This window comes from Artibeus jamaicensis, unplaced genomic scaffold, assembly GCF_021234435.1.
Source record: "Artibeus jamaicensis isolate MK-2021 breed Jamaican fruit bat unplaced genomic scaffold, CSHL_Jam_final scaffold_584, whole genome shotgun sequence".
Taxonomy (NCBI): domain Eukaryota; kingdom Metazoa; phylum Chordata; class Mammalia; order Chiroptera; family Phyllostomidae; genus Artibeus; species Artibeus jamaicensis.
Genome location: NW_026522048.1, coordinates 3,625,314 through 3,653,017, shown reverse-complemented (window position 1 = coordinate 3,653,017; position 27,704 = coordinate 3,625,314).

Below are 27,704 nucleotides of genomic sequence, written 5' to 3'. Positions count from 1 at the left end.
GGAAGGGAGAATGGAGAGCCTTTACTCTGAGGGCTGAGTTTTGTAATTCTTGCCCACCATATGGTTAGGCAAGGATAACGCTCTTTCTCAGATCCATGAAAATAAAACCAGTTATCAATCTTTACCCATTCTGATGCTCATTAATTATGTATATTTTAAACACTTTTTTAGTTGATATACGGAAGCTTCTCTCTTCTCCCCTGTGAAAGGATAGCATTTGTAAATATACTTGACAGATCATTAGCCAGGCACTGGCTATGTCATTTTCTTTATAAAAGTGATATTTATTTTACCCACCAATAATTTATCATTATTGTCAATAAATTACCATTAAAATAATGTCATTTTCTTAAAGTCAAAAATTTCAGAGCAAAATAAAAAACACTTTTACTGACTTTTTCATTTCTATTAAAACTGGCATCTTGATGTACATGAATCAAACAGTCAGTTATGGACCAGAAGACTCATAAATAGGACATTGAGTAATGTATAAGAAACACACTGAAAAAAATCAATCAATTCATTTAAACATCATTTCAAGTATAAATTTGGATACTGTAGTCAGGAATCAGAAAAAATAAAGGAGTTACCAAGTAATGTTCATACAGTGGTTAAGAGCATGGACTCTGATGCCCAGTGAAGTAGCTCTGCTTCTCGACAATTACATAGTCCTGAGCAAGTTTGTGTCTTTGAGATGTAGTTGCTTCGAATGTCAGTATGAAAAGCAATGCTAAATTCTTGAGTAATTGTGTGCATTAAATGCAATAAAACATAAATTGCTAACAATAGATCCTAGCAAACAATAAGCTCTCAATACATGATACATACAGGGTCCAACAAAAGCCACGCCTGCTTGAGTGATAGGGTGAGTTGAGGTTGATAGGGTGACAACATGGGTGTAATCATTTTTAGTTTAATTTGAACATTTCTCCTAAAATGTCATATGGTATGCTTGAGTGGGATACTATTATCTTAAAGAATTACATGCTTATGATTCTATAATAAAAATGTAATAAAAGAGGGTGTCATTCGTGCTGTACCATATATACATAAACATATATATTCATCATATATACATACATGATGAATAATAATTAACTGTCAATTAATGCAACAAATAAATACTGGCAAAAATCCTGTACCAAAGATTAAGTTAGACATTTAGGCATAATAATAGAAGAATGAGACAAAGCCCTGTCCTTAAGCGCATACAAGAATCATCAGGGACCCGCCAAGTTAAGTAAATGGGCTACTAGGTGACAACTGTTATAACAGAGGTCTTCAGAATGTCACCTTACTGTTACTGAGGAGGACAGGTGGACAAAAGACTGCTGATTTAGGCTGCTTCACCTGAGATATTTTTTGTTTGAGTTATCTAGATATAACATTTCTGTTTCACTTTATAGGTATAGCTAATAGCCTAATTTAATAAACTGTTTCAAAGGCACTTAGCTCCCCTCCTGAATTCTTAAGCCAGAGGTCAGTTCCATGGTCATGGTGAGAAACTACCTATGGATTTCTGCCTGAATTTAAGAACTGGCCTTACATCTCTACAAAAAGAGTGAAGTAAGATTTTTTTGTTCCTTTTCCAACCTACAGAGAAAATATTGTAGTAATCCCAGGAGCCAAAAGAAAAAAATGCCCTTTTTTTCCTTTATTATGAGCAATCTTAATTTCAAATTTAAAGACAGACTGGAGGGGAAAAACTCTAGCTAAAATGACTTCAGGGGATACTGAGTAAAAAGTATATTTTACAGAAAATACTTAGTAATATGATACATAAATCATCACACTAAAACCCAAATTGGAAGTTGACTCAGGGGAAGTTACAAAGGTTAAAGCTTAGACAAGTAATAAATGAGAAAATCATCCTTATTACCTTAAGGGGAGGTGTTGTATCAGAACAAGGTTTTGTACAGAACTGATTTATAATACTTTCAAGCAAAAATGTACTAAAAGCCTTGTTCATAAAGATCACGCTATAACTATTTGCATGAATGCCGTGTGTGTATTTGACTCTTGGACAGAGATTTTCCATAAAAAAACATGACCCAGTATTTGCCTAAGCAACAGAGAATCAAGAAAATTTTACATATAGAAGCACCCATTTTCACTCTGCTAAAGAATGTTACTCAATGCCTATATTTTAGATTCAATAAGACTGAGCCAGGCAGCTGTGTTTCATGTCAAAATAAAAAGAACCATCATCTGTCTTTGTCAGCCAACCTCAAAATTTGAAAATTATGTTTTACTTACTTGCCCCCAAAACACCATTTAGCTATTTGTCAAGCCTTGTCAAAGTTGATTCTCAATATATCTCTCGTATTGATCCCTTCTTTTCCAGTCTCTCTGTAAAAATGAGAGTGCAAATATCATGACCTTTTACCTATTATTAGCATAGTCTCCTAATTAATTTTCCTAACACCCAGATTTCTCTTCTCCTTTTCATTCTTCTCACAAATACAAAATTATTCTGTCTAAAATATTTCACTGATCACACAACTTAATTGATTCAAAGTCTTGAAAATTTCTGAGGGAAAATAGCTTAGATCTACCATACTTTATGCACAGAAGAATTAAAAATATATAAACCTTCCATCATTTAATTCAGACAGAAATTTGTTTCAAGAAACTACAGATACTGAAATATTTATCAACACAATGTTGTAAGCTGAACATATAGGATGGTAATAATTAACTTACAATGACATCACTGATTCAGGACTAATTAACATTACTTGCACAAAAGGACTTTGGATAGTCATTTGATATTGGGAAAACAGATAAAGGCAGAGTCATAGAGTCACTTAAAAAAGGTTTAAAAATAAAATGAATTGCTTTGAATAGATCACTGTCAAACCAAAAAAAATAAAAATTTAAAAGAACCTTAATTTCTCACCATAGCTCTTAATGTCCAAACCACGTCCTAACTGCTATCCACTCATTCCTTTCCACCAGCACCATGGCTCCTTTGAATTTTCTTCTCCAAGATGTACATTTTAAGAAAAACACAGGATCACAAACTACATAGAGAATAAGTATATGTTCATTTCTGACTGGTTTTGTCTTCATGTTTTTCCTCTTACTCTGTACTGAAGTTTCTACTACCAGTAGATTGGTCATTTTTGCACTCTTTTGTATAAAATTGACAGACTCTTCAAACTTTCCACATAAAAATCCCTGATCTAGGTCTTCACCTAATCCTGGTGCTCTAAATGACATTACTGTCCTGGTAAAGAAAAAGGGAAGACCTACTGCTGGCCAAGCTTCCTAGTGGCACAGCTAGGCATTTCCAGGGTGGAGTAAACACTCTAACAGGCAGCAACCTGGGTGCATGTTTATATAGCAGCCACTTGTGAGAATTGATAAACAGTCTGAATAGTCTGTGAATTTCCAAAATATCAAATCTAAAGGTCCATGCCAGAAAGACTTAAAGACTTATATTCTTCGGAATCAATCACTCATTCATTTGACAAAAATATGAGGTTTGTCTAGAAGGTATCCAGCCAATGTAATATGAAAAACAGAGACATTTATGGAAGGAGATAGAAAATACAAGAAACCATGTATCCTCAGTCCTCTTCAAAGTAGGCACTTTGGGACCTCACACAGTTTTCCCAATCACCATCAGCTGCCCCATCATATTTTTCTGAATCTCATCGAAGGTCTGAAATATCTTCTCTTTCAAAGGTGATTTAGTTTTGGCAAAAGCCAGAAGTCATAAGGCACCAAATCTGGATTGTACTGGGGCTGAGTCACCAAAAAAAAAACTGTATGAGGTGTGTTTACATGAGCAGGCATCTTGTCATGATGAAGCTGCCAATCATCAGTTGCCCATAGCCGTGGCCTTCTGAATAACCCAAATAGTTTCCATGGGGGAATGTTCAAGCTTAATGCAAATTTTGATGTAGATTCATTGCTGTACTTGCTCAGTCATTTTGAATGTGACAGCCACACAGTGCACATGCTCACCCACTGGCATCTACCACCCCTGCAGTACAGTGAAATTGTCATTGTTCAAGCATTCCAGTTCACTCTTCTTAGTTACCAGGTTACACCAATGTCATGCAAACTTTTCTCATCATATTAACAATGGCTGGGCTTTTTCCAAACAGACCTCATATATTAAAGACAAAATAACAACAGTAAAAATTGGAAATAAATAGTAACCAAAGTAGAAATGATAAAATATGCCTTCATAAGGTGTAAAATTAAGATAGTCAGATAATAAAACTAGACTTTACTCCCACAATCTGAATAGTGTTTTGATAGAAGTATAATATGCTATGGGCTAAAGAAAGAAGAAAAGGGTCAAACAGAAGAGGCATTAACCAAGCCGAAGACATTCAAGAAAGACATGTATAGGAAATACAATCTAAATTGAAATTTAAACAAACCCACAAAACCTTGAAGGAAGCAGAGTATATCATAGAGCAAAAATAAAATAATAAAAGATGCTTACACCAATACAAACTACCTGTCATGAATTGACCCTTTGACTATCCTCCTGTATTTTATAGTTTTACAATATCTGTAAAACTATAGCATTATTATGAGAAACAGAATAAGGATCAACACTTTTTTCTAAGGTATAATGGAACTAGAGTTATTTACTATAATGATTCGATCCATGTTATAGTATTTAAGGCCAAACATTTAACCAGTCACCAGTGTTTCAAGGACAAATAGAGAACAAATATTTACTATCAGGGGAATAGATCATACATGTGTAAATAGGGTTGTTTTGATAAATTATTGGTAGTTCCCCTATGACCAGGGTACAGCCAAGGGGACCCCAAATAAGGATTTTTAATGGGATCCAGAACTCAGGGTGTCCAGGAAATACTAGAAAAAATATATATATGATGTCCTCACCCCCACCAGTCTGAACTGGGGGATGGGACACATGGAGCAGGGCCATTGAAAGTTGTTTTGCATACCAACCATTTTATAGCTAACCTCTGCCATGATCATTTAACATATCTATAACTTTTAACTTGTTTCTTGGATATGTTAAATAGCTGTGGCCATGCTTTGAGCCAAGGAGATGGGAGTGACTTGAACCCAGGATGTAACTGGGAGGCAACTCCCCCTGGTTATAGGGCCTGTATGAGGGAGAAAAAGAAACCTTTTCCCCAAAAAGGTTGGGGCACACATGACTTTGGAGTAGATTTGGACCATGCAACTTTGGGGTGCTCCCTTTTGCCATGTGGCTTAGAAAGCAGGAGAGATCTTGCTGGGAAGGAAACCAGTGAAAGGACTCTTGCTGGTTGGCCATGAGAAAGTGCCATATGGTCTTGGATTAACTGGAGATCATGGTGGCAACACAGCTGATGGTGCCAGAAACCAAGAGCCTGCGTGAGACACAGACTTCTACTTCTTTTCCTGAGGTACAGCACCCAAGACTAGGCAGAGGGAGAAGGAAGGACTGTGTGTGTTTAGGATTTTTATGAAGACATTAAGTCATTACTCTAAGTTTGTAGAACTTTTTGAATAAATAATTCCTTTCCACCAATCTCTGGCGTTTGAGAAATGTCTTTCCCTGGTAGCGGACAAGGTGAACCTACTATGGGGTTGAGGTGGGGAAGCAGAGCACAAGGAGGGTCCATTCAGTAATGGCTTGTTCACCCCCTGCTGGGTCTGTTATGTAACACCCCATCTGAGTGAAAGCTATGACTACACATTAAATAATTTAGCCTAAAGGGTCAGAAAGGCTGGGGAATGTTTCATGATCAGAAATAGTAGTGACTACCATTTTTCTTGACCTTAAATATCTGTGATGAGATTTCCCCTAGAGTAATCTTCTCAGTTTCTCTTCAACTAATGCCTCCACCCCCACTGAAACACATGCACATACATTACTTCTCATGGTAGAAATTACTTGTGTGATAATGAGTTAAGAGAAGTAACTGAGCATTTCAGTCCTATCATTTCCTCTCTGTTAAAAGACAGTACACTCTGGCCCATCCAGGCCATATGGCAATCACTCTGTGCCTCTGAAGGATGACCGAGGTGCCATGGTTGTCTCCACAATATAGCACAGGGACCAGAGCAATAGGGACATGGGTAAGCATTTTTTCTTGAATGTTCAGGTAGGTTAAGGACAACTGAACTAGAAGCTGCTCAGCATTTATTCTGTGGCCTCTTATAAACCTTGCAAACACTAGCATGAGTTTAAAAAAATAAGGGATTTCTCTGAGTAGCTTGAATTCTGAAATTTTAAAACTGAAAAAAAAACTTGGAAAACTTCTGGAGCATTATATGCATTCTAAATTTAGAGCTCATTACTAGCCATCCTTAGCAAAATGAATTTCTAGTCATTCAAGCAACAAGTGTGTATTATAAATATTCATTATTTTTCTTATTGAATTCCTACTGTGTACTAATATTATTTTAAGCATTGGAGATAAAACAGTGAACACATAGAAATCTTTATATGTGTATATGTGAGTATGCGTAGGTGTGTAAACATGGTACATTAGTGATGAATGCTGAGGAAAAAAACATTCCTTACTGATGACCGCTGAGGAAAAAAGGAAGGAGGATATAAAATGTCAGAGGTGGGAGATGAAGCAAGTGATGAATCATGTAGAGAAGGTTAAACTGGACATGAGAGCTCACAAGTAGGCTAAAATTTGAGACTGCTTTAAAGTTTTTGAAATATGTTTTAAATATTTAGAGGACAGTTTGAGTGTTGTGTAGAAGAAAGGAAGAGAATGAAAGGGTTCATCTCACACTGTTATTCAAGGACATTTTTGTTAGCCCAAAGCTTTAGGTTCCCATCAATCAAACAAAAGCCCAGTGGTTGCTGGAATCATCCTGACAGAAAGGCAGTTCACAAAAGATGCAAGCTCACTGTGTAGAATTGTCCTTTAAAGGAGTTTTGGTAAAAACAGTTTTCTTCATCTCATTATATTACCAACCATGTTGCACGATACTTTGTGAACAGAGTCTCCTGAGAGCTGACTGACTAGCTGATGGACTTCTCCATCTGGCTCTGGGTAAAAGTGGTGAGGCAAGTCTGGTTTCCACTCCAGGTGAGGGGAATCACAAGGAGTTTCATGGATCTGGACTAGAAGCAGGATTCAGAGAAACTTGGCCTAAAGGAAAGGAAAAACATTTACCAACTTCATAATTTAGGGCTATAGCTGCAAATGCAATGCCTACCAAAGTTATCGTTTTACATAGGATATCTCTAAATTGTTTTAAATGACACTTTTCTCTCTCCTATTTCTTTCTACATGAAATTCTAGAAAGAGCTCATTTATATCCTATCTTTTACAGACATATGCCCCTATTTACTGCCAATGGGTTTATTTGCTGCTAAGTGGAAAGAATTATAATGACGATGGCTTGCAGCTTCTTATTTTTATGTAAATGTTCAATTAGAGCTGACTAAAGGAACCTCTCATATTCTCCTCCCCACACATTTTTCCATGAAAAGTTTGGTAGATTAGGCTCTCTTGCTATCAAATTTATCAAATTGACTGTTTTTTATGTCTGCCTCCATGTTCACAGCAATTTCTTGGCTTCTTTTGTAAATTTGCCAAAATCTTAATTGCATTTGCAAAAACAATCAAGTTAAATACTTAAAGGAATATACCAAAAACAGAGGTTTGATGAAAGGAAAATATAAAATATAATGAACTAGAGAGAGGAACAATTAAGGCTCATTTTATTTTTTGACATTTCCAACTATTACCTCATTAATATGGACAAAGGACTTTGGTTGTCTCCAGAAAAGAAATAAAAATTATCACTTTCTAAAATTAAAACTTTTAAAGTAATCCTTTAGCTAGTTGATTCAAATCTCAGTACCTGAGTGTTCATGCCAGAGCAATTAACAAGATAGCTTATTCGGTTGTGGAGAGTCTAAAAAAAGTTCCAAAAAAGTAAAAAACAATAAATTAAAATTTTTAAATATTAAATGAATCTTTTGTTTTTTCTTTGTAAAGTTTTTGTACTTCATATCTACTTATAATATATTTTGTAATATTACCTTTCAAGTATAAAGAAAACATTAAAAATAGATACAGCTTTATAAAAACATGAATATTATTCTAAAAAGTCACTCTAAGAATCATCTTCTCTGACTTAAAGCAATGAAACTAGATTTAATCAGAGTAGAGAGGTCCTACATAATTCTTGCCATTAGAATAACTAGTTGATAACAAAACACCTAACAAAAGCAGCAAAGAAATGAAAAATATAGAGCCTCTATGTTCCAAGTTGACAAGATATATTTGTACAAGAATAAGCATTCTTAACAGCTGCTTTCGAGGCTTAACATGCTAATGAGAAATAATATAACTTGGCCATAAAGTTGCATTCTAATTTTTGCCACCATGTGACCTAAGAGAATTTAACTCCAAACATCCTTCCAAGAGCTCAGACAAACTTAAAGGCTAATAATATCTTTAATTATTGTAAGTCATGCCATTACACTTCTCATAGTTTAAGTAAAATAAATCTGACTACCCCCATGGTAATCTAATGATTAGTCATTAGTCATCACTTATTTTACATTTGAAGGGGTGAACCCTTAAACATCTCTATACTTGTAATAATTCAATTGTAGGTTATTTCTGTAATTGAAAGCTTTTAAACCGGTCAGTCAATGAATCAGTTAAGATTCTATGTGCTGAAATTGACATAAGACTCAACCTAAACTAGGTTAACAGGGATAGTTCAGGTCAAGTTCCATAAAGTTTTACCTAAGACTCAATTTATGTGCAGCCAATTATGAAGTGGTTCCCAGTAATTCTAGTATTCTAGAATTTGTGCCCTCCCTCAATGTGTGATCAACAGAATACTGTAGTAATAGTCATGTGGAAATTTCAAGACAGCATAAAAGACATCACCTTTCACACTAGCCTTGTGGATCACTAATGCTGGGAAAAACTTGCTGCTATTTTGTGAGGAAACTCAAGCCATCTTGTGGGAAAGACCATCTGTTAGTAAACTGAGACCTTTCACAGCAGCCTGTGCCAACTTGCTGTCCTCAGAGGCAAATCCTGCAGCTTCAGTTCAACCTTCAAACAAGTGCAAGACTGGCCACAACATGACTGTAACTGCAGCCCCATGAGAGACTCTAGTCAAAACAACCCAGCCAGGCCACTCATTAATTCCTTACCCACAAAACTGTGAGAGATATTACACAATTATTGTTGTTTAAAGCCATGCAGTCTTCAAATAACGTTATGTAACAATGCATAACTAGTAAACTCTGCCACCAAGAACAAGTCTTTGTACATGTCTTTGCTTCACATATTCATATTAGCTTCAGTCTCAGGCTTCAAAAAGTCTAGGATATCTGCTAGCAACTGGGAGGAGTGTGATATGAAATTAGAGAGTGTAATGAAGAAGGTCATGAGGATCATTATAAAAATTTTGGCTTTTGACTTTTAGTAAGATGGGAAGCCACTGAAGGAATTTAAGCAGAATTATTATTTTATCTGGCCTTCATTTGAAAGCATTATCCTAGGTTCTTTGTAAAGAAGTCTATTGTAAACATCAAGCATAAAGATGATAGCACTCTCTTTTTCTGGAACCAACCATGCCTACTTCCATTAGGTGCGTCTTTTTTCCCTTTCTCTCTTAAGTTCTCAGGGCCCTGGAGAGACTTACAACTGGGGAACAGCAGACAGTGGCAGCTCATTTTGGGCTGCCTCCCATCTTGAACCTGTCTCCAAGATGCCCTTTTCTCTGACTTTTCAGTCAGTGAGCTAACACCAGCCAAGCTTTGGCTCACTTCTGTCACTATGATGTTCACTTCCCAGTGAGTGCAGGCAGTCCAGCATGGCTCACTTCTTACCTATAACATTTCTAGGGAGCCAGTGCAGCCCTGCCTAGGTTCTCTCCCATTGCTTGTCCTACCCTAAGCCCTTTCTTTGTTTCATTGTTTCACTGCCCCCAGATTTAATAAAATTATTCTCAAAACAAAAAAATAAATAAATAAATATGATGTACAAGGCAAGAGCAATAGAGATAGTGAGAAGTCATCAGAGTCACGCACTACTTGCAATACCTTTGGCAAGTTACTAAACTCTCTGAATAGGTAACATGTTTTTTACATAGAAACTGGAAGCAGTAATACATTTCTCACAGCATATTACCCAGTATTATACAAAAGAAGAATGGAACACAGTCAATGGGACTTGCCCCCAGTCTCAACCAGTCAGGAACTCTTAGTAAAAAAAATACATGCATAGAACAGGACAGCAGAACTCCGAGGCTGTAAGTCATTGGATGAGGCTACTTGAGAAATGTTTAGAAAACCCCTTTTTTTTATAAGTTAACACTTTTGTTAAAATTAGGAAAATAATAGAACATTGCAAAAATAACACAAAATGAGATTTTTTAATTCTATAGAACTTCTCCACTGAAGTAACTATGAAATAAAAGAAAATTAAGTTGTGCCACCTTAATATCCCTCAAAATAATATCTTGTCAATAAATTTTATTGAAAGCTGCTAAATCATTTCAACTTGAGGCTGTTGATCTTCACTACTATAGTTCAGAACATGAGCAGAGGTCAGTGTAGACGTAGATAACCAACATGATTCCTGAATCGGAAGATCAAAGGTAGAGCCCCAAGGATCTCCTGGATGAAAGGAGCTTTGGTCCTATCAATGTGATAAAAGTGGGGTCTTGAACACTGAGCCAGGGGTCTCTAACTTTGTGGAAAAGAGTGTTATAAAAAAATAAGATCGAGCTTGATATCGACCACTCAGTGTCTTCCTGTACATACAGCTGTAAGCAATTTTAGGTTAGTAAATATTGAGGTATTTGGGGGATATCAGAAAAAAATGAAGTGCTAAATCATTTTCAAAATATTTCTAATGAGGGTCAATCCACTTATATTCTAGTCCATTTGCATTGTTTCTTTTTTTTTAATATTTTCTTTATTTATTTTTCGAGAGAGGGGAAGGGAAGGAGAAAGAGTGGGAGAGAAACATCAATGTGTGGTTGCCTCTCATGCATCCCCTGCTGGGAACTGGCCTGCAACCCAGGCATGTGCCCTGACTGGGAATCGAACCGCGATACTCTGGTTTGCAGGCCCGTGCTCAATCCACTGAGCTACGCCAGCCAGGGCCATTTGCATTGTTTCTAATGGACTTGGTGTGTAGTGAGCAAAGTCAGCAAGGAGCTGTCATCTGAACATTTTAGCCTTTCTTACCTTTCCAAACATAAAACCAAACTCAGATAAAAATATATGTCAAATAATATAAAATATAACCCAAAATATACTTATTCACATAATTGAAACAAAGACAACACTTGAAAAACATGCATAACCCCTATAAATTCCTTTTTAAAGACTGGTTAAAGAATGAAATACAAACAATATAACACTAAATCTGAGAAAGAAATTAGCATACCAAATTGCAGACAGTTATTTACTTGTATTAATGCTGTTTCCTGTGTTACTTTTAACAATGTGTTGCTACATCATATCCAATGTATATAATTGTAACCCATCTTTACTGTCTATAGGACAGCACTGTTTTTTATCTGTGAGTTCACACAGCTCAATATTGTACCTGACTCGTCTTAAAATAAGCCATGATTATTGTCCTAAAGAATCTCACAGCAAGGCCAGGTTATGAAAAAGCCTGGCTCTCTGTGTAATGACTTCATATGACACATTAAATAAGCAGGTGGGGACAAGAAGAGCTTCTACTTGAGTATGCATGTCTTTAAACAGGCAGGAAAATTTCCCAGAAGTCATATGACCTATGAAGTGGCGGATACTAATATGAGCATCCTGTACACTTTGGAAATTATGATTGCATGGCAAATAATGCCCACCTTCTTTAATGACAGCACAGGTGATTTTTGTTCCTTACCACTCAGAAAGTTTTGTGTAAAATATCCCCTAGATAAAGACAATTTTTAATAACACAATTAAAAGTGTTATTCTATGTAGTATGCTGATAAAAGTGTGTGAATGAGGCTGATGATAATGTTATGTTAAGATTTTACTAAAACACACTTTATGTGTATATAAAATATATCACTAAGGAAATCTCTATATTATGCCTTTTCGTGTAACTGTGTGTAAATGAAATGTCTTCATAGGACAGCTGTCACACCATCTACAAAATGCAGTTGTCATGCTTTCTGTTCATCCTGAGTTAAATCACTTACATTTTTAGTAAAGGTTTTTACTCCACCCAATGCAAACATCTGATGACAAGATAGAGTACCTTTTCAATTTATCTAGTGTGTTTAATTAGCCTGGAGATAAAGAGGAGGCACTTAGTCCTGCCTAAGCCAGTGACTGTCTGATAGGAGTGGCAAAATCTCTACCTCTTTGTGGCATGGATTCCACATGTAAAATGATTGGTGGTGGGCTGTTTATTCCCAAGACGCAAGCTGTTCAACACAGTGGTCACTTCCCACATGCAGTTCCTAAGCATTTGAGATGTGTTAGCCCAAACTGAAATGTGTTGTAAGGGTAAAAGGCACACCACATTTCAGAGACTTAGTACAAAATACAAAGGTAAAAACATATCAGTCGTAAGGTTATGTTGATTACTTTCTGAGATGATAATATTTTATACATGTTGGAATAAATTCAATAGTGTTGGGAATCACTCTGCCTGGTTTCAGGAGTTGCAACTGCCCCCCCATGGCTAAGACTGAGTGAGTGAACTCCGGAATGCAAGCCACTAAGGAGACAGAGCCTGTCTCTGGTAGCAAAGACAAAGCTTGTCCCCTGCTCCCAGTGCTTGGTTGGTTAGTCAGAGATGGGTAAGACCCCTCAGAGGAGGGGTAACCTAAGCCAGACACGATCACTAGGGAGGCCATCATGGAAGGACTCGGAGGGGTTCAACAAAGAAGTAATGGACCCTTGCCCCAGCCTATTCGGACGTAGCCTGAGTCCCCACATCCTCTGGGAGAAGTGCTTCCTAGCTCTAATGCACTTAAGCCTGAAAACTTATGATGTGGGAGGCAGTGCCAGCTAGAGTGGGATCTGGGGTGATCGGGCATAAGAAATAGTTTCTAAAAGTCCCGTGAAGCCTGTTTTCCTAAGAATGCTTTCATTCATGTGTTAAGCATCTGAGCAGGAAATCAGTATGTCTCCCAAAGTTTCTGCAACTCCCTTATCTGATAGACACTGACTCAGACTAAGCCCTCAGATTTCTTTGAAATGTTATCTACTGTTGGATCCTTACTGCCTGTATTCCTGTGTATTACAACCCAATAAAAGCCCCTAGAGGAAGGGGCTTTTGGCCTTTTTTCTCTGAGAGATTGGCCACCTCTCCTCCCCAAGCAGATCATGACTTGGTAGTGTTACTTTCATCCATGGCAGACAGGGGGACTTGCTGGCAAAGTTGCCCCCACACAATATAATATAAGATCATGTTTACCTGTTTTGTTTTGTTTTGTTTTTTCTTTTCATGTGACTACTAGAAAATGTAGAATCCAAAACGTGGATCACTTTCGCTCCTCCTGCTCTATGGCTGTTAGATGGATGGCACTGCTCCCATCTTCCCCACACTCCTCCAGGCACCACAGCTTTTCAGGGGGTTACAATTCAAAGGGCAAAGTACATTTTAATCCAACTACCAAGTAATGGCTTTCTTAGTTCTCACATAGCTTTCTGGGCTGGGAGTAGTATGAAGATGCAATGAAAGGAAATCTATCTTCAGATTCATTCCTTTAATAGAATGAGTTAATCAATTTATTCTTCTGGGAGGGTTAGGGACTGGTTATTGCTTGTCGATGCCACCAGTTGATCTATGGAAGATCCCTGTCTTTACCAATGTGTATTCCCGCTTAACAGAGTGACAAAGTTAATTTCTACCTTATAAAGCCTCCAAGAACCTCTGTACTTCTTTTCTGTCTCCCATCATTTAAAGTACTCACAACCCATTTGAGCAACACCCTTCTCCACACCCAGCCTTTAACAGAAATTGCAGAGTTCTGCTATTTGTCAGCCCTGACATTTCCCTCGAACATAAATGACCCTGAGCTCGGCACCATTTCTGCATCCTTTTGGCACCTACATCCATTTCTCAGATGACTGGTTGGGGCCATAGAGTGCCAAATTCTACCTTTAGTGCTGAATTAAAGCAAATGCCTTAATTGTAACTTGCTTTGTAACTCTGAAGTCCTAGAATTAATACTTCAATATTTATATCAAAAAAGAACACCAGAAATGTATGTTTTCTATTTTGTATTTGCTCACTTTTATGAGAATTAATTTGCATAAGTTTGAGATGTATTTTTCTTTTCAGCTTTTTAAAATCATATTTTTCACCTACATATTGAGCATATGGCATCTAATTTCATACAGGAAGCTGGCTTGTTTTTCTGTTCTCATTTTACCACGTACTCCCTAGAGTTGTCATGTCAGCAATTCCTGACAGAAAAAGAAACAAATATTCCTACCACTCTGTTGCAACTAAGCAAAGGCAATGCTTCTACTCTAGGTTCACAGAACCTTTAAAAAGCAAGGCACAAAGAACTATAGAAAATGCTGACTTTGTCAACGGTGAAGTTCTGTAGCTCTTCCATGTTTCACTATAAAGTACTGTGGCATTTTATCAAAATATCTTTTAAGACTATAATGAGAAGCATACAAAATTGTTTTTCATAAAAGGATATATAAAAGGAAAAAGGAAAAAGTTTCACAAGTTTATTCATTTCTTTATTCATTTCTTTGTCATTTCATTTTTAATAAAGAATAAGCCATTGGTAGAAAAATGAGCAAGATTGCAAAAATAGCCTGTTGATTCACAATATAGCAATGAGCAAATCCTCGAAAGTGTAAAAGGCAGAAAGAACTCTGCAAAACCTCAGCAGATTTGCTTTAAGAACATCAGACAGAAACTGAGGAGATTTAAGTCACTTGAAGAAATGGAACAAAAATGGGATTTTTTTAAGCCACAGAGAGTCAAACTTAAAAATGAAATGAACCAGAGAGGATCGCAGTTCGATTCCCAGTCAGGGCACATGCCTGGGTTGCAAGCCAGTTCCCTGCAGGCCAGTTCCCAGCAGGGGACGCACTAGAGGCAACCATACATTGATGTTTCTCTCCCTTTCTCCTTCCCCTCTAAAGATAAATAAATAAATATTTAAAAAATGATCTCTAGAGTATTAGACTCAGTATTTTAGAAGAAGCCTCATTCTTAAAACTATATGCTATAACCATAGATTTTACATATTAGTATAGATACCCAGGAAAGTTAATGACTTAGATCAAAGGTTATTTTTATTTTGCAAGTTTGGGCCAAAGTTCACATGAGATTCTCTCATCCTTGAGAGAATCTTAAATTACACATTAAAACTCAATAAAGTTCTAATGGAAAGGCACAGACACCAATCAGATAATGAATTAGCACTCTTTTTTATTTATTTTTTTACTTTTTCTGAAGTGGGCCTATTTGCACATAATTGAATAATTAATCATAATTATTGGTTTCTCTATAGTCTGTTTTATTGGTGTATTGATGTGGAAGGCAGAATTCCTAGATCTCCTGCTCTTTGGTATATGCACCCTGCCTAATCTGTCAGACAATGTCATGGAATTTTACTTCTGTGATTAAATTATGTGGTCTGGCCCAATTAGCCTTGAGATAGGGAGATTATCCAAGGGGGCCTAAACTAATTATATGGACCTCTTAAAAATTAGAAGTTTTTTCCAGCTGATTGCAGGAGAGGAAGGGATTCAAAGCCAGACAACCACTCAATATGCCTTTGACAGAGTGAAGGGTCACAGAATGTAGGGAGCATCTAAAAACTGAGAGGACCCTCAACTGACATCCAGCAATCCTATAGCCATACAGAACTGAATTCTACCAACAGCAAGGAGGACACTAATAGCACAGTTTACCCCAAAAGCCTGTACACAAGAACTTAGCCTAGAAAACACCATGGTTTTAGCTTTATTCTCCTGATGGGAGAATCCAGCCACACTGGGATGAACTCCAAATCTAAACCACTGTTAGCTGACAAGTAGTTGTTTTTATAAGATACTAAGTTTGCAGTAATTTATTAAACAGCCAGAAAAAACTAATAAAATATATTCATTTTGTATGTATTAATATGTAACATTATCTATATATGAATATATGATGTGCTATATATTTGTATTAATATAACAGACATCTATGAACTCACTACCTAAGCAAAAAACTAGATGTCTAAATATAAATAACCCTACCCATAGTCTCTTTTCTTTGCTTACACCCTAACTCCTCTCCAATATCCCAACTTTTTATTAGTCCTTGCTTATTATTTTTATCAGATATACATGTATAGGTATATAAATAAAAGTATTGCTTGAATAAATTGTTTAGTTTGGGATTATTTTAAACTTTACAAAGTGGGGGTTATTATGGTTGAAATATTCCAAGACTTCTTATTTTCACAAAAATTGCATCATTAAAATTTATTCATATCACTTTATATAATCATACATTTTCAATTTTATAACTATATTACATCCTGCCTACTTCTTGATATGGACATTGGGGTTTTTTTACAATATTAAAAGACTACATTACTTAGATAGGACTATGCATCTCTCCATGTACATGTATATGAAGTTCATTTCAGATGTGCCTAGAGAAAGAAGTGCTAGATTGGAGGAGATATAAATGCTCAATTAAGACACTGCCGAACTGGTAGAGCAATGGTTAAGGAATTCCTTTTTCTACATTTTCTCCAACATTTAGTATTGTCAGATTTCTTATTTTTTGCCAATAGAATGACATCTCTTTGTTGTCTGTTTGTATTTTCATGGTCCCTAATGAAGTTTGAGTCTTTTATGATTTGAACCAAATAGGTTTTCTCTTCTGTGAAATACCTTTCCATGTATTCATTTTTCTTTTAGATTGTTGATTTTCCTTATTGAGTTTTAAAGTTCTTACATAGTCTCTATAATAATTTACAATTAGTTATATGTGAAAAACATGTTCCCCAGTTTGTGGCTTTTTGCTTTCTAAAAACAAAAAGTTCTTATTTTTTAAATAGTCAAATGTTTCTATTACAAATAATGCTGCAATGAACACAGGCCACATCTATTCTTTAGAATTAGTGATCCTGATTTATTTGGGTATATTTCCGGAAGTGGAATTGCTAGATTATAAACTAGTTCTCCTTTTTAATGTTTTTGAGCAAGCTCCATCCTCTTTTCCGTGGTGAGTGCACCAGTCTGCATTCCCACCAACAGTGCACAAGGGTTTCTTTTTCTTCACATCTTCGCCAGCACTTATTCATGATAGCCATTCTGACGGGCATGAGATGGTATCTCCTTACTGTGGTTTTAAATTGCATCACTCTGTTGATTACTGATATATGTCCTCATTTTGGAGAAGTGTATTCAGGTCATTTTCCCATTCTTAAATTAAATTGTTTGGTTTTTGGTGTTGATTTTCTAAGTTCTTTGTAAATTTTGCATATTAACCCCTTATCAGATGTGTTCTCAAATATGTTCTCCCATTGTGCAGCTTGTCTTTTCATTTTGTTGATGGTTTCCTTTCCTGTGCGAAGACTTCTGTGTTCACTGCAATGGTATTTACAATAGCCAAGATTCTGGAGCAGCCCCAGTGCTTATCAGTAAATGAGTTGATAAAAATGCTGTGGTATATTTATGCAATGGAATAATACTCAGCCATAAAAAAGGAGCACTTACCTTTTGTGACAGCATGGGTGGACCTGGAGAGCATTATGCTAAGTGAAGCCAGTAACAGAAAAACAAATATCATATGATTTCACTTACATGTGGAGTCTAATAAACAAAATAAACAAAGTAAAGACAGAATCATGGATACAGAGAAGAGACTGATAGCTTTTAGAAGCAAGGGAGTTGGAAGCTGGGTGAGAAGGGTGAAGGGATTAATAAAGAAAAAAAGAGTTATAGACATGGACAACAGTATGGTGACTGCCAGAGAGGAGGGGGGTAGTAGGAGGTAGATGAGGGTAAAGGGGGGATAAATGGTGATGGAAGGAGACTTCACTTGGGGTAGTAAACACACAATACAATGTACAAATGATGTACTATAGAATTATTTACTCCAAACTTATATAATTTTATTAACTACTGTCACCCCAACAAATTCAATTAAAAATAAAAATATTAATTAAATAAAATAGTCAAATGTTTCAATATTACAGAATTTTTTGTATGTTATGAATTATTCTTGACCCAAGATCAGAAAGTTACTCACCTTTATATTCTTTTAAAATGTTAAAGATTTGCTTTTGATATTTTAAGGCTTTAATCTGGGATTGGAACAGAGGTGACAGCGTTGGGATCTGGGTCACCTGTTTATGCCTCTTATCTGGCCCTATCAATGCTTTATATTGGAAGACCACTTTTATATTACAATGATTTCTCCTGGGCCTGCTGATTACATGACTTGGTGACATCTGGCAAAATCTAGACCATGATAGCAGTTTGGCTTTATGGGTCCCTTGTACCCCATCATCAGACACCCCATCTCTAACACCTCTGGTGTTAGTTTGCCAAAAACAACTCTACTCTTTCTATTTGTCCATCTGTTACTTAGATGCATAAAACACAAGCAAGGAATTTAAGGCCAAATAAGTGAAAAAGACTCTGAATCCTTAATGACTGCAAAGAAAGCCGTCTACCAGACAATGCGTGGAACTCCTAATTGAGAGATCTGTAAACTTATATTGGTTTTACATTTCAGAATTTAGTTTACTCAGTATAGAAGATTTTCTGCAAAAGGTGGAGTTTTTATTCCAATAAAAACAAGTTCTCATAGCATGTGGCTAAATACCAAGTTGTAGGATTATGGGATTGTATGTTAAGTATATAATTAACTTTAAGAGCTGTCAAAGTATTTTCCAAAGTGGCTAAATCATTTTGCATTTTCATTACCAGTTGGTCTGCATTCAGGCCAGAATTTGGTGTATGTGTATATATGACAGGATGTGCCAAAAAGACAGGGTTCTGTGATTTTGTCACTTTAGTCTTTCCCAGTGAAACCAGGAAACTAAATTATATGGTACCTCTGTTAGAGAAATGCTATTCATAGCAAATTGCAAAAATGACCATAAGCCCTTATCCTTTTATGTATTCATGCCCTTTTGCAAAACAATTTTGCCATTATTTCTCCACTCCTTATATCTGGGCTAGCCTTATCACTTGCTTTGATCAATAAAATATATAATAGCAGAAGTAAATGGCCAGTTTTGAGCCTGGCCCTCAAAAGATTTTGCATGCTTTCACTCTGGCTTTTGGAACCCTGTGACTAGTATGTGAACAAGGCTAGGAGAATATGCAAATACACAGAGCACACTCAGAGCACCCTAACTGAGGCCATATTATATTAGCCAGCCTACAAACAATCTGGCAACTGACCACAGACGTGAGAATGTACCTGTTGGGAACCGCTGTGCCTGGTTACAAGAGTTGTAACTGCCCCCTGTGGATAAGGCTGAGTGAGCAACCCCCAGACTGTGAGACACTAAGGAGACAAAGCTTGTCTCTGGCAGCAGCGCTGCTTCTGCTTCTTCCCCTGCCCCCAATGCTTGGTCCATTAGTCAGAGACAGGTAAGACCTCTCAGAGAGGGAGCAACCTAAGCCAGACAAGATCACTTGGGAGGCCCTCAAGGAAGGACTCAAGGGGCTGCAACAAAGATGGAGCAATGGACCCTTGCCCCGTGGCTATTCTGACATATCCTGAGTCCCCATGTCCTCTGGGAGAAGCGCTTCCTGGCTCTAATCCACTTAAGCCTAAAAACCTATGATGGGGAAGGCAGTGCAGCCCTGTGCTGGAAAGGGTGGGTTCCCCAGCGTAATCAGGCCTAAGAAAGAATATGTAAAATTCTGTGAAACCTGCTTTGTTTAGAATGCTTTCATTTAAGTGATAAGGGTCCAAGCAAGAAGTTTGCTCCTCAAAGTTTCATGGCTCTTTAGCTATCTGACCCCGACTGAGAATAAGCCCTCATAGTTCTTTGAATGCTATCTATTCTTTGATCCTTACCTGTATTCTTGTGCAAAATGAACCCACTAAAAGTCCATTGAGGAAGGGGCTCTTGGTCCTTCTGTGAGAGACTGACCACCTCTCCTCCCCAAGCAGATCATGTCTTGGTAGTATTCATTTTCATCCGGGGCAGATGGGGGGACTTGCGGGTAAAGTTGCCCCCACATGTACCCCGTCAAAACTGAAAGAACTACTTAGCTCAGCTCATAAAAAATTGCCAAACCATAGAATCATGAAGTGGGTATTTTAAGTCACTGAGTTTTGACATGATTCATTTTGTTGCAATAGCTAATTGAAATGCTGTTTCCTTCCTAACCTGTTTTTATAATCCAGAATAAAATGCATGCTGCTATTATTAAACAAAATTAATGTTCTTACTAGCTTCTATTCATGGGACTATTCAAATTTGAAACAAAAAGGGGTTTTCTTTAAAAATAAAAAGGTACTTCACAAAGTATGTACTTTGGTTTCTATAAACAAGCTATACTCTTGGTTCTGCCAATTATAAACTATATGATTTTAGAAAAATCATTTAACTTTTGTTTGCCTAAGATTCTTCATAAATAAAATAAGGATATTGGAAAAATCACATTATAGCAAAGGAAGTATATATATACGAGGTCTGTCCAGAAAAAGGCCAGTCATTGTTAATATAAGAATGATTTGTGTGATATCGGCATAACCTGGCAGACAAGGAGAGAGGACTGGAGTGCTCGTGCATGAATAGTAACAACAGTGAAGTTGTTGAGATAGTCAGTGGGCGAGATAGACACCACTGAGTGAGCATGTGTACTGTGCGGCCATCACCTTCAAAATGACTGAGAGTAGGGCAATGAATCAGTATCAGATTTTGTATTAAGCTTGAACATTCCTCCAAAGAAACTATTCGGATAATTCAGAAAGTTGCAGCTATGGCCAACTGGTGACTGGCAGCTTCATCACCACAAGCCTGCTCATGCATCACATCTCCTGCAGTTTTTTGGTGAAACATCAAATTACCCAGGTAACTCAGCTCCACTACATCCCAGATTTAGCACTCTGTGACTTCTGGCTTTTTCCCAAACTAAAATCACCTTTGAAAGGATAGCGATTTCAGACTATCAATGAGGTTCAGGAAAATATGATGGGGGAGCTGATGGCAAATGGGAGAACTATGTGAAGTTACAAGGTGCCTACTTTGAAGGGGACTGGGGCATCGTTTTCCTATGTACAATAATTCTTTTTTAAAAGATTTTATTTATTTATCTTTAGAGGGGAAGGGAAGGAGAGAAGGAGAGAAATATCAATGTATGGTTGCCTCTCGTGAGTCCCCTGCTGGGAACTGGCCTGCAACCCAGGCATGTGCCCTGACTGGGAATCGAACTGCGATCGTGTGGTTCACAGGCCCTGTGCTCAATCCACTGAGCTACACCAGCCAGGGCAATAATTCTTGTATCTTGCCTTTTGTTTAATAAATGTCTCTCTTTTTCATAGTACATGGCTGGATATCTTCTGGACAGACCTCATATATTCATATATATGAATACATATTATATACATCTATATATAGATACTACACACAAATATACCCATATGCACATTTGTATGGTTCTATGTGTATGTATATACTCTCGCATGTATGTATTTTTGAAAGATCATAAAAGAACAAGCTCTAAATTGAGTGGAGTCAGAAAAGGTGTTAGTGCCCTCAAGATATATAAATCAGGGATTCATATTTCTGGACCATCTTGGAAAGCCCCAAATACATGTGAGTTTATAATTAGTAGAGAAAGACAAAGAAATAAGGGCAGTAAAAATGTATAATATATATTCTAATACAACCATCTCTGTGACTGATAAGAAAAGCTTCTGTGGTTAATACACGAGTGAAAGATGCAAGTAGAACTTCATATACAGCACAGTGAGAGCAAACCACAAGTACTCAGTAAATGAATCATGATGGAGCTTAAGAGGTGGCAGAAACTTTAAAAATCAAGTTTAACTTTCAGAGGTTTTTAGACTGCCTTGATTGAAGTCATTTCACTCCAACAAAGATTTTGAAAAGCTTTTTTTGTGAAGCATACTATGCATATATTATAAACATTCTATTTTGGAGAATCCAATAACTTACATGAAGTCAACTAGTTAGAAGTTAAGAATAGAAAAGAAGTTTCTTGTGTTCCACTGTAGTCTTTCTACCATGTGAGGTAACTACTTCAAGTAAAAGCTCTCACTCTCTCTCTGGCAAGTTATTATTGCATATTAGTTACATATTAAATAAAAAAAGAATTTTAGCATATTGCAAGAAAACTAGTTATTATTTGTAAATTTATTTTGAAAAGATTTAAGAGAAAAGAAGGTGAGGAAAGTTTCCCTACTTAACTAAAAGACCAATATAATCAAATTCCTCCATCTCTGTTGGATTTCTGGGATCTTATCTATGTAGAATCTAAATTGTTCTGCCACTCACAGTTAGGAACTGGGTTATAAACTGCTGAAATCAATTTATACCTTGCCCACTTTGCTCCATATCTTTAAAAGGATCCCATCAGCACTGTACCAGGAGAAAACTTCTCTTTTCTGATACCAGTTTTCTTCATGCTACAAAACTTTCAATCATCCTATGTCACAAAGTCTTCAAATTAATTCTTCTTTGAGTCACAATGATTTTCTTTTCCCCTTTAATTTTTCAAGTATACTATACCATGGTATCTGGACTATTATTAATTTGAGATTACATTCCTGTTTAGGGGAGGCGGAGAATGTCCAAATTCTCTTGATTTTATGAAATAATGGTGATAAAGAGATGGTAGTTTCCTTTAAATGTTTCTACTTGCAAAACAAACAAACTGTTAGTTAGGCCTTAGGCATGTGTCCTTAACTATTTTCCTCACTATTTCAGGAAATTCACAAGTCTAGGAATCCAACAATAGGGTCTCAAATTGCCACATTGATAAAGCAGATATAAATTCTCAGAAGAGTTAGCATACCCTATTACTTGTTGATTTTTATTCCAACAATGAAGCAGATATATATACATACACATATATATGTATATGTGTATATACATATATATATATATAAAACACCAAAGGAATGTTTAATTTCATCAAATCAAAAAATAAAGGAAAGTCAACTTAGTCAAATTAATGGTTGAAAATAAATTATTAACAAATAACATTACTAAAATATGTTATAATTTCCTAAAAACTTTCACGAATAGTATATCTTTTGGTAAAGCCAGACCATTTTTCTGGCCTCATTTTACATGAAAAAAGTGGAGTTAACAAAAGTCAACTGACTTACTAAAGATCTAATAATTCTTTTGATTAAATGAGGATCTAATGAGGAATACAGACATAAATCATTTGGCTTTAATTCTGGCATTGTTTTCATTGCCTTCGATTGTAAATAATATTATTTCTGAGAAGAGTAATCTTGGTTGTAGGTTTCTTACTTTTCATCGCCTTGAATATTTCTGGTCAATCCCTTGTGGCCTGCAAAGTTTCTGTTGAGAAATCAGCTAACAGTCTTATGGGAGCTCCCTTGTTGGTAATTAACTGCTGTTCTCTTACTGCTTTTAAGGTTTATCTTTATTTTTAAACTTGGGCATTTTACTTGTAAGGTGACTTGGTGTGGGCTTTTTAGGTTTATCTTGTTTGGGACTCTGCTTCATGGAATTGTATGTCTGCTTTCTTGAGAAGGTTATGAAAATTCTCTATCATTACTTTTTCAAATAGGTTTTCAATTTCTTTTTCTCTCTTTTTCCTGCACCTCCATGATGTGAATGTTGGTATGCCTGAAGTTGTCCCAGAGGTTCTTACACCATCACCATCTTTTTGGATTCTTTTTTTTTTTTGCTGTTATCATTGGGTTTTCTCTGTTTCCTTATGTTCCCAATCACTGATTTATCCAATCTACTATTAATTCTCTATAATGTCTCCTTCATTTCATTTAGTGTACTTTTTATGTCTAACTTTTTAATGTTCTCTATCTCTATTTCTATGTTTCCTGCCCTTTTTTTAAGTTCTCACTAAGCTGCTCTACTCTTCCCCTAAGTATACAGAGCATCCTTGTAAATACTGCTTTTAATCTGCATCTGGTAGATTATTTATCTACACTTTGTTTAGTTCTTTTTCTGGAGTTTTGTTCTGTGCTTTCACTTTGAATATGTTTCTTTGTCTCTTCATTTGGCTGCTTCCCTGTGTTTGTTTCTATGTGTAGGTGCAGCTGCTATGTCTCTTATTCTTGGACATAAAGATAAGACTCTCTACTAGAGGCTACTCATAAGGGCCTAATGGTACAGCATCCCCAATCACCTGAGTTGGGTACTCCAGGTGTACCTCCCTACTATGTGGTCTGTGGGCACCACCTATTGTGGTTGAGTCTTGATTGCTGTTGGCACATCAGTGGAAGGGATTACTCCTAGTCCCATCAGCTCTAAAGACTGCCTGCAACCATCTTCAAGGATCTGCTGTACATGGGCCAGTTCCACAGAGCAGAACTCACTTCAGCGGGGCTCTGTTGCCCACTGTGTCCACCCCTTGAGTGCATTGCTGATGGAGGTGGTTGGGTGCTTCAGCATTGTCTGAATCTGTCCACAAGGTGCGCTGGCTCTGACGCGTCCTGGGATGTGCAGGCCAATGTCAGCCTCCACCTGGGCCATGCCTAGGGCTACTCAGAATGAGCTACAAAGCAAGCTGCAGGTGGCTAATACTTGTACTAGACTTAGAGGTATATGGGAGAAGCAAAGCTGCAAACCAAGACCATCTGTTGCTAGTGCAGGGCCTTAGGCCACGAGGTATGAAGTATGCAGAGGCCAGATACTGCTCGTTTGAGAAATTTTTAGGAAAGTCAGCAGCATAAACCAAGTCAGTATATTTTCATGGAAAAGAAAGTTGGATGGACCTAGAATTTGAGAGAGGTGGGGTCTCGGGGAATCAACAGGGCTAGGTAAACCATACTAACCAGGTTGATGGTGCCTACCTTCTGGCTCTATGGAGGAAGGGCTCAGAAAAGGATTAGTGGTCTCTGCTAGAACTTCTGTCTAGGGGAAATCTACACCTTTAGACCTCAACCTGGTTTCAGACAATTCAGTTCCGACCCATGTATTCCTGATGCCTTTCAAACTGTTATCCCCATGCTGGAGCCCAAAAAGAATGAATTCAAGAAATTCTATGTGAACCCTAAGAGGAACACATGAGATTCCAGGAGGCTTCATTCACTCAGACACAATCCCCACTAGTTTTCACAGCCAGAAGTTATGGGAACTTTTCTTCCTAGCACTGGAACTCTGGGCTGGGTGGCCTGGTGTGGGGCTAGGAACCCAGACTCCTCGGGGGCAGGGGAACCAATGCCACTGAGAAATCCCTCCTGATTTTTAACTGCCGCAAGGTGTGAGGTCAGCCCATTTTTGCATCTCTGTTCCTCCTGTCAGTCTTTATGTGGTTTTTTTCTTTACATCTTTAGTTATATACCTTCTGTTCAACTAGATTTCAGGTGGTTCTTAATGGTGGTTGTTCTGTACTTTAATTGTAATTTTGATGTGATTGTGGAAGGTTCTGCGTACCATGTTTACTTACCTACATTGCCATCTTGACTGGAAGCCTATAAAAATACCATTTAAATTGAAGAACTTTATGCTAAAGGTAACTAGGAGAAGAGAGCTGTAATGTGTAAAGCAAATACACAACATATGCTTTCAAATCCACAAGAAAAAGAGGACAAAAAAATGAAATGGCAATTTACATACCAGCAATCCAATAGCTAAAAAATATATGTAGATATGATCATTTGCATATGAACTTTTGCATAGAAATGGAAAATAAAATGAAAATGATATCTTGCTTTATATACATCCTAGTGGTATTTAATGTATAGTGGTATTTAAATAAATAATATCAACCTTCAGCAAATATGAGGAAGTGAAACCTTCATGAATTACTGGTAGCAATATCATTTGGGATGACAATTTTCATGAGAATTCAGGAGATATATCTGTGAATTTAATATGCATATAAATGAAGAATCCCACTACTGTATATGTACAGCCAAGTAATTCTGTCACTAGACCATAGGAGACATGGGAATACGTCTTAGCAAGGTGTTCATAGTAGTGAGTAGCTGATATCCCTAATTAATGAAATGAATATTTGATAAATATTTGATAAATATATACATATGTAGATTATGTAGAGGTTTGCATGAAATATCATGCAGTAGACAGAAAAAATTAACAATATAAACTCCAGAAATTTTAACATAGAGGTATTAAATGAAAAATTTTTTTAATTATAATTTAAAAGATGACAGATATCCACAAGTGAGAATCTCAATATACAATTCTATTTTCTACTTATATTTCAGAGCAAAATAGATAAAGCAAAAATATTTACCGATAAAAGCAATGTTTCTGGGCTACATTGGTCAATCAAAACAGCTTTACAAAAATGTAACATAACACATAAGACTGACAGGTTATATAGTAAACAACCTCTAGGTTTAATGTCTAATCCAATTCAAGTTTATTTCTTGCATACACAAATCTGCTACAGTATGGACGACATTGCTAGAAAACTGGCCTCCCTAAAGCCGCTGAGCCATCCAGGCTGCTTCTGTATTAAAGTACTCTATCTCAAAGTGAGCACCCACAGTTTCTGTGGTGGGGAAATAAAGCCCAGAAAATCACAGAGCAGCTCTTATATGTACATACACATCCCTTCTGCTCTTGGCCCATTAACTAGACTGGCAGCATGGCCAATTATCAAGAATGCTAGGAAATAATAGATTCCATATGTCCAGCCAATGGAGAGGAACAGATATACTGGTGAGCACAAGCAATATTTCTTCGTTTGATATATAAATCTCTTTTGTGTCTGTACTCAGTAACATAGTTCAGACAAATTTGTAGTTTGAAAATTGATGATTGTGCATTTGCACTTATTCATCTAGAATGCAGGTGACTATGTGGAAGAAAGACAATCCTTCCTTAAATCAGAGGTCTGTAGATTATGGGTATAGTCTAGATGCATATATTTATTTATTATGTGATCTTTAGGAAATTAATTTATTTATTTGGGTCACAATTTTATTATTGTGAACATAATAACTTATATAATTACACTGTTTTGAGTGTTTTTCCTGTCAAGTATTCTAATGTTTTGCATATATATAGCTTAATTAATCCTCACAGTAACCTCTGAGGTTCTGTTAAGTACACTATTTTTCAGTTGAGGACACTCAGGGAGGTGAAGGTTAAGAAATCTGTTTGAAGAATGAAGACTAGAACCCAAGCAGGCCGACACCAAAGCTCATGCTTTAATCCTAGCATGTGCTCTTCCTCCTACTAGTGGCATTCTAGTCTCTTCATTTCATGTGTCTGATTAGAATTTCAAATGAGATTATAAAAAGGTATACATTGAAAAGCCCTGTGCAAAAATAGATGGTCAAATCATCTACTCTTTTCCACATTCTTTACCAGCCATTTCTCTGCTTGAGATATAAAATCCAGTGTAAAGTGTGATATTTCCTTGTTATACCTTAAAATATATATTATATATTTTCCCAAAATAGGTAGAAATTATTCTCACCATAATCCTTTAAAAATACATGCATCGATGGATCAAAATATGACAGAAACTGGAGAATTATGAAAGCATAATATTATTTGATTTCTACATTTTCAAACTCTCTTCTACAATGTATGAAAATATTTATTTTTAAAAATGTGCAATAATAAGGTTACAGATTAACAAT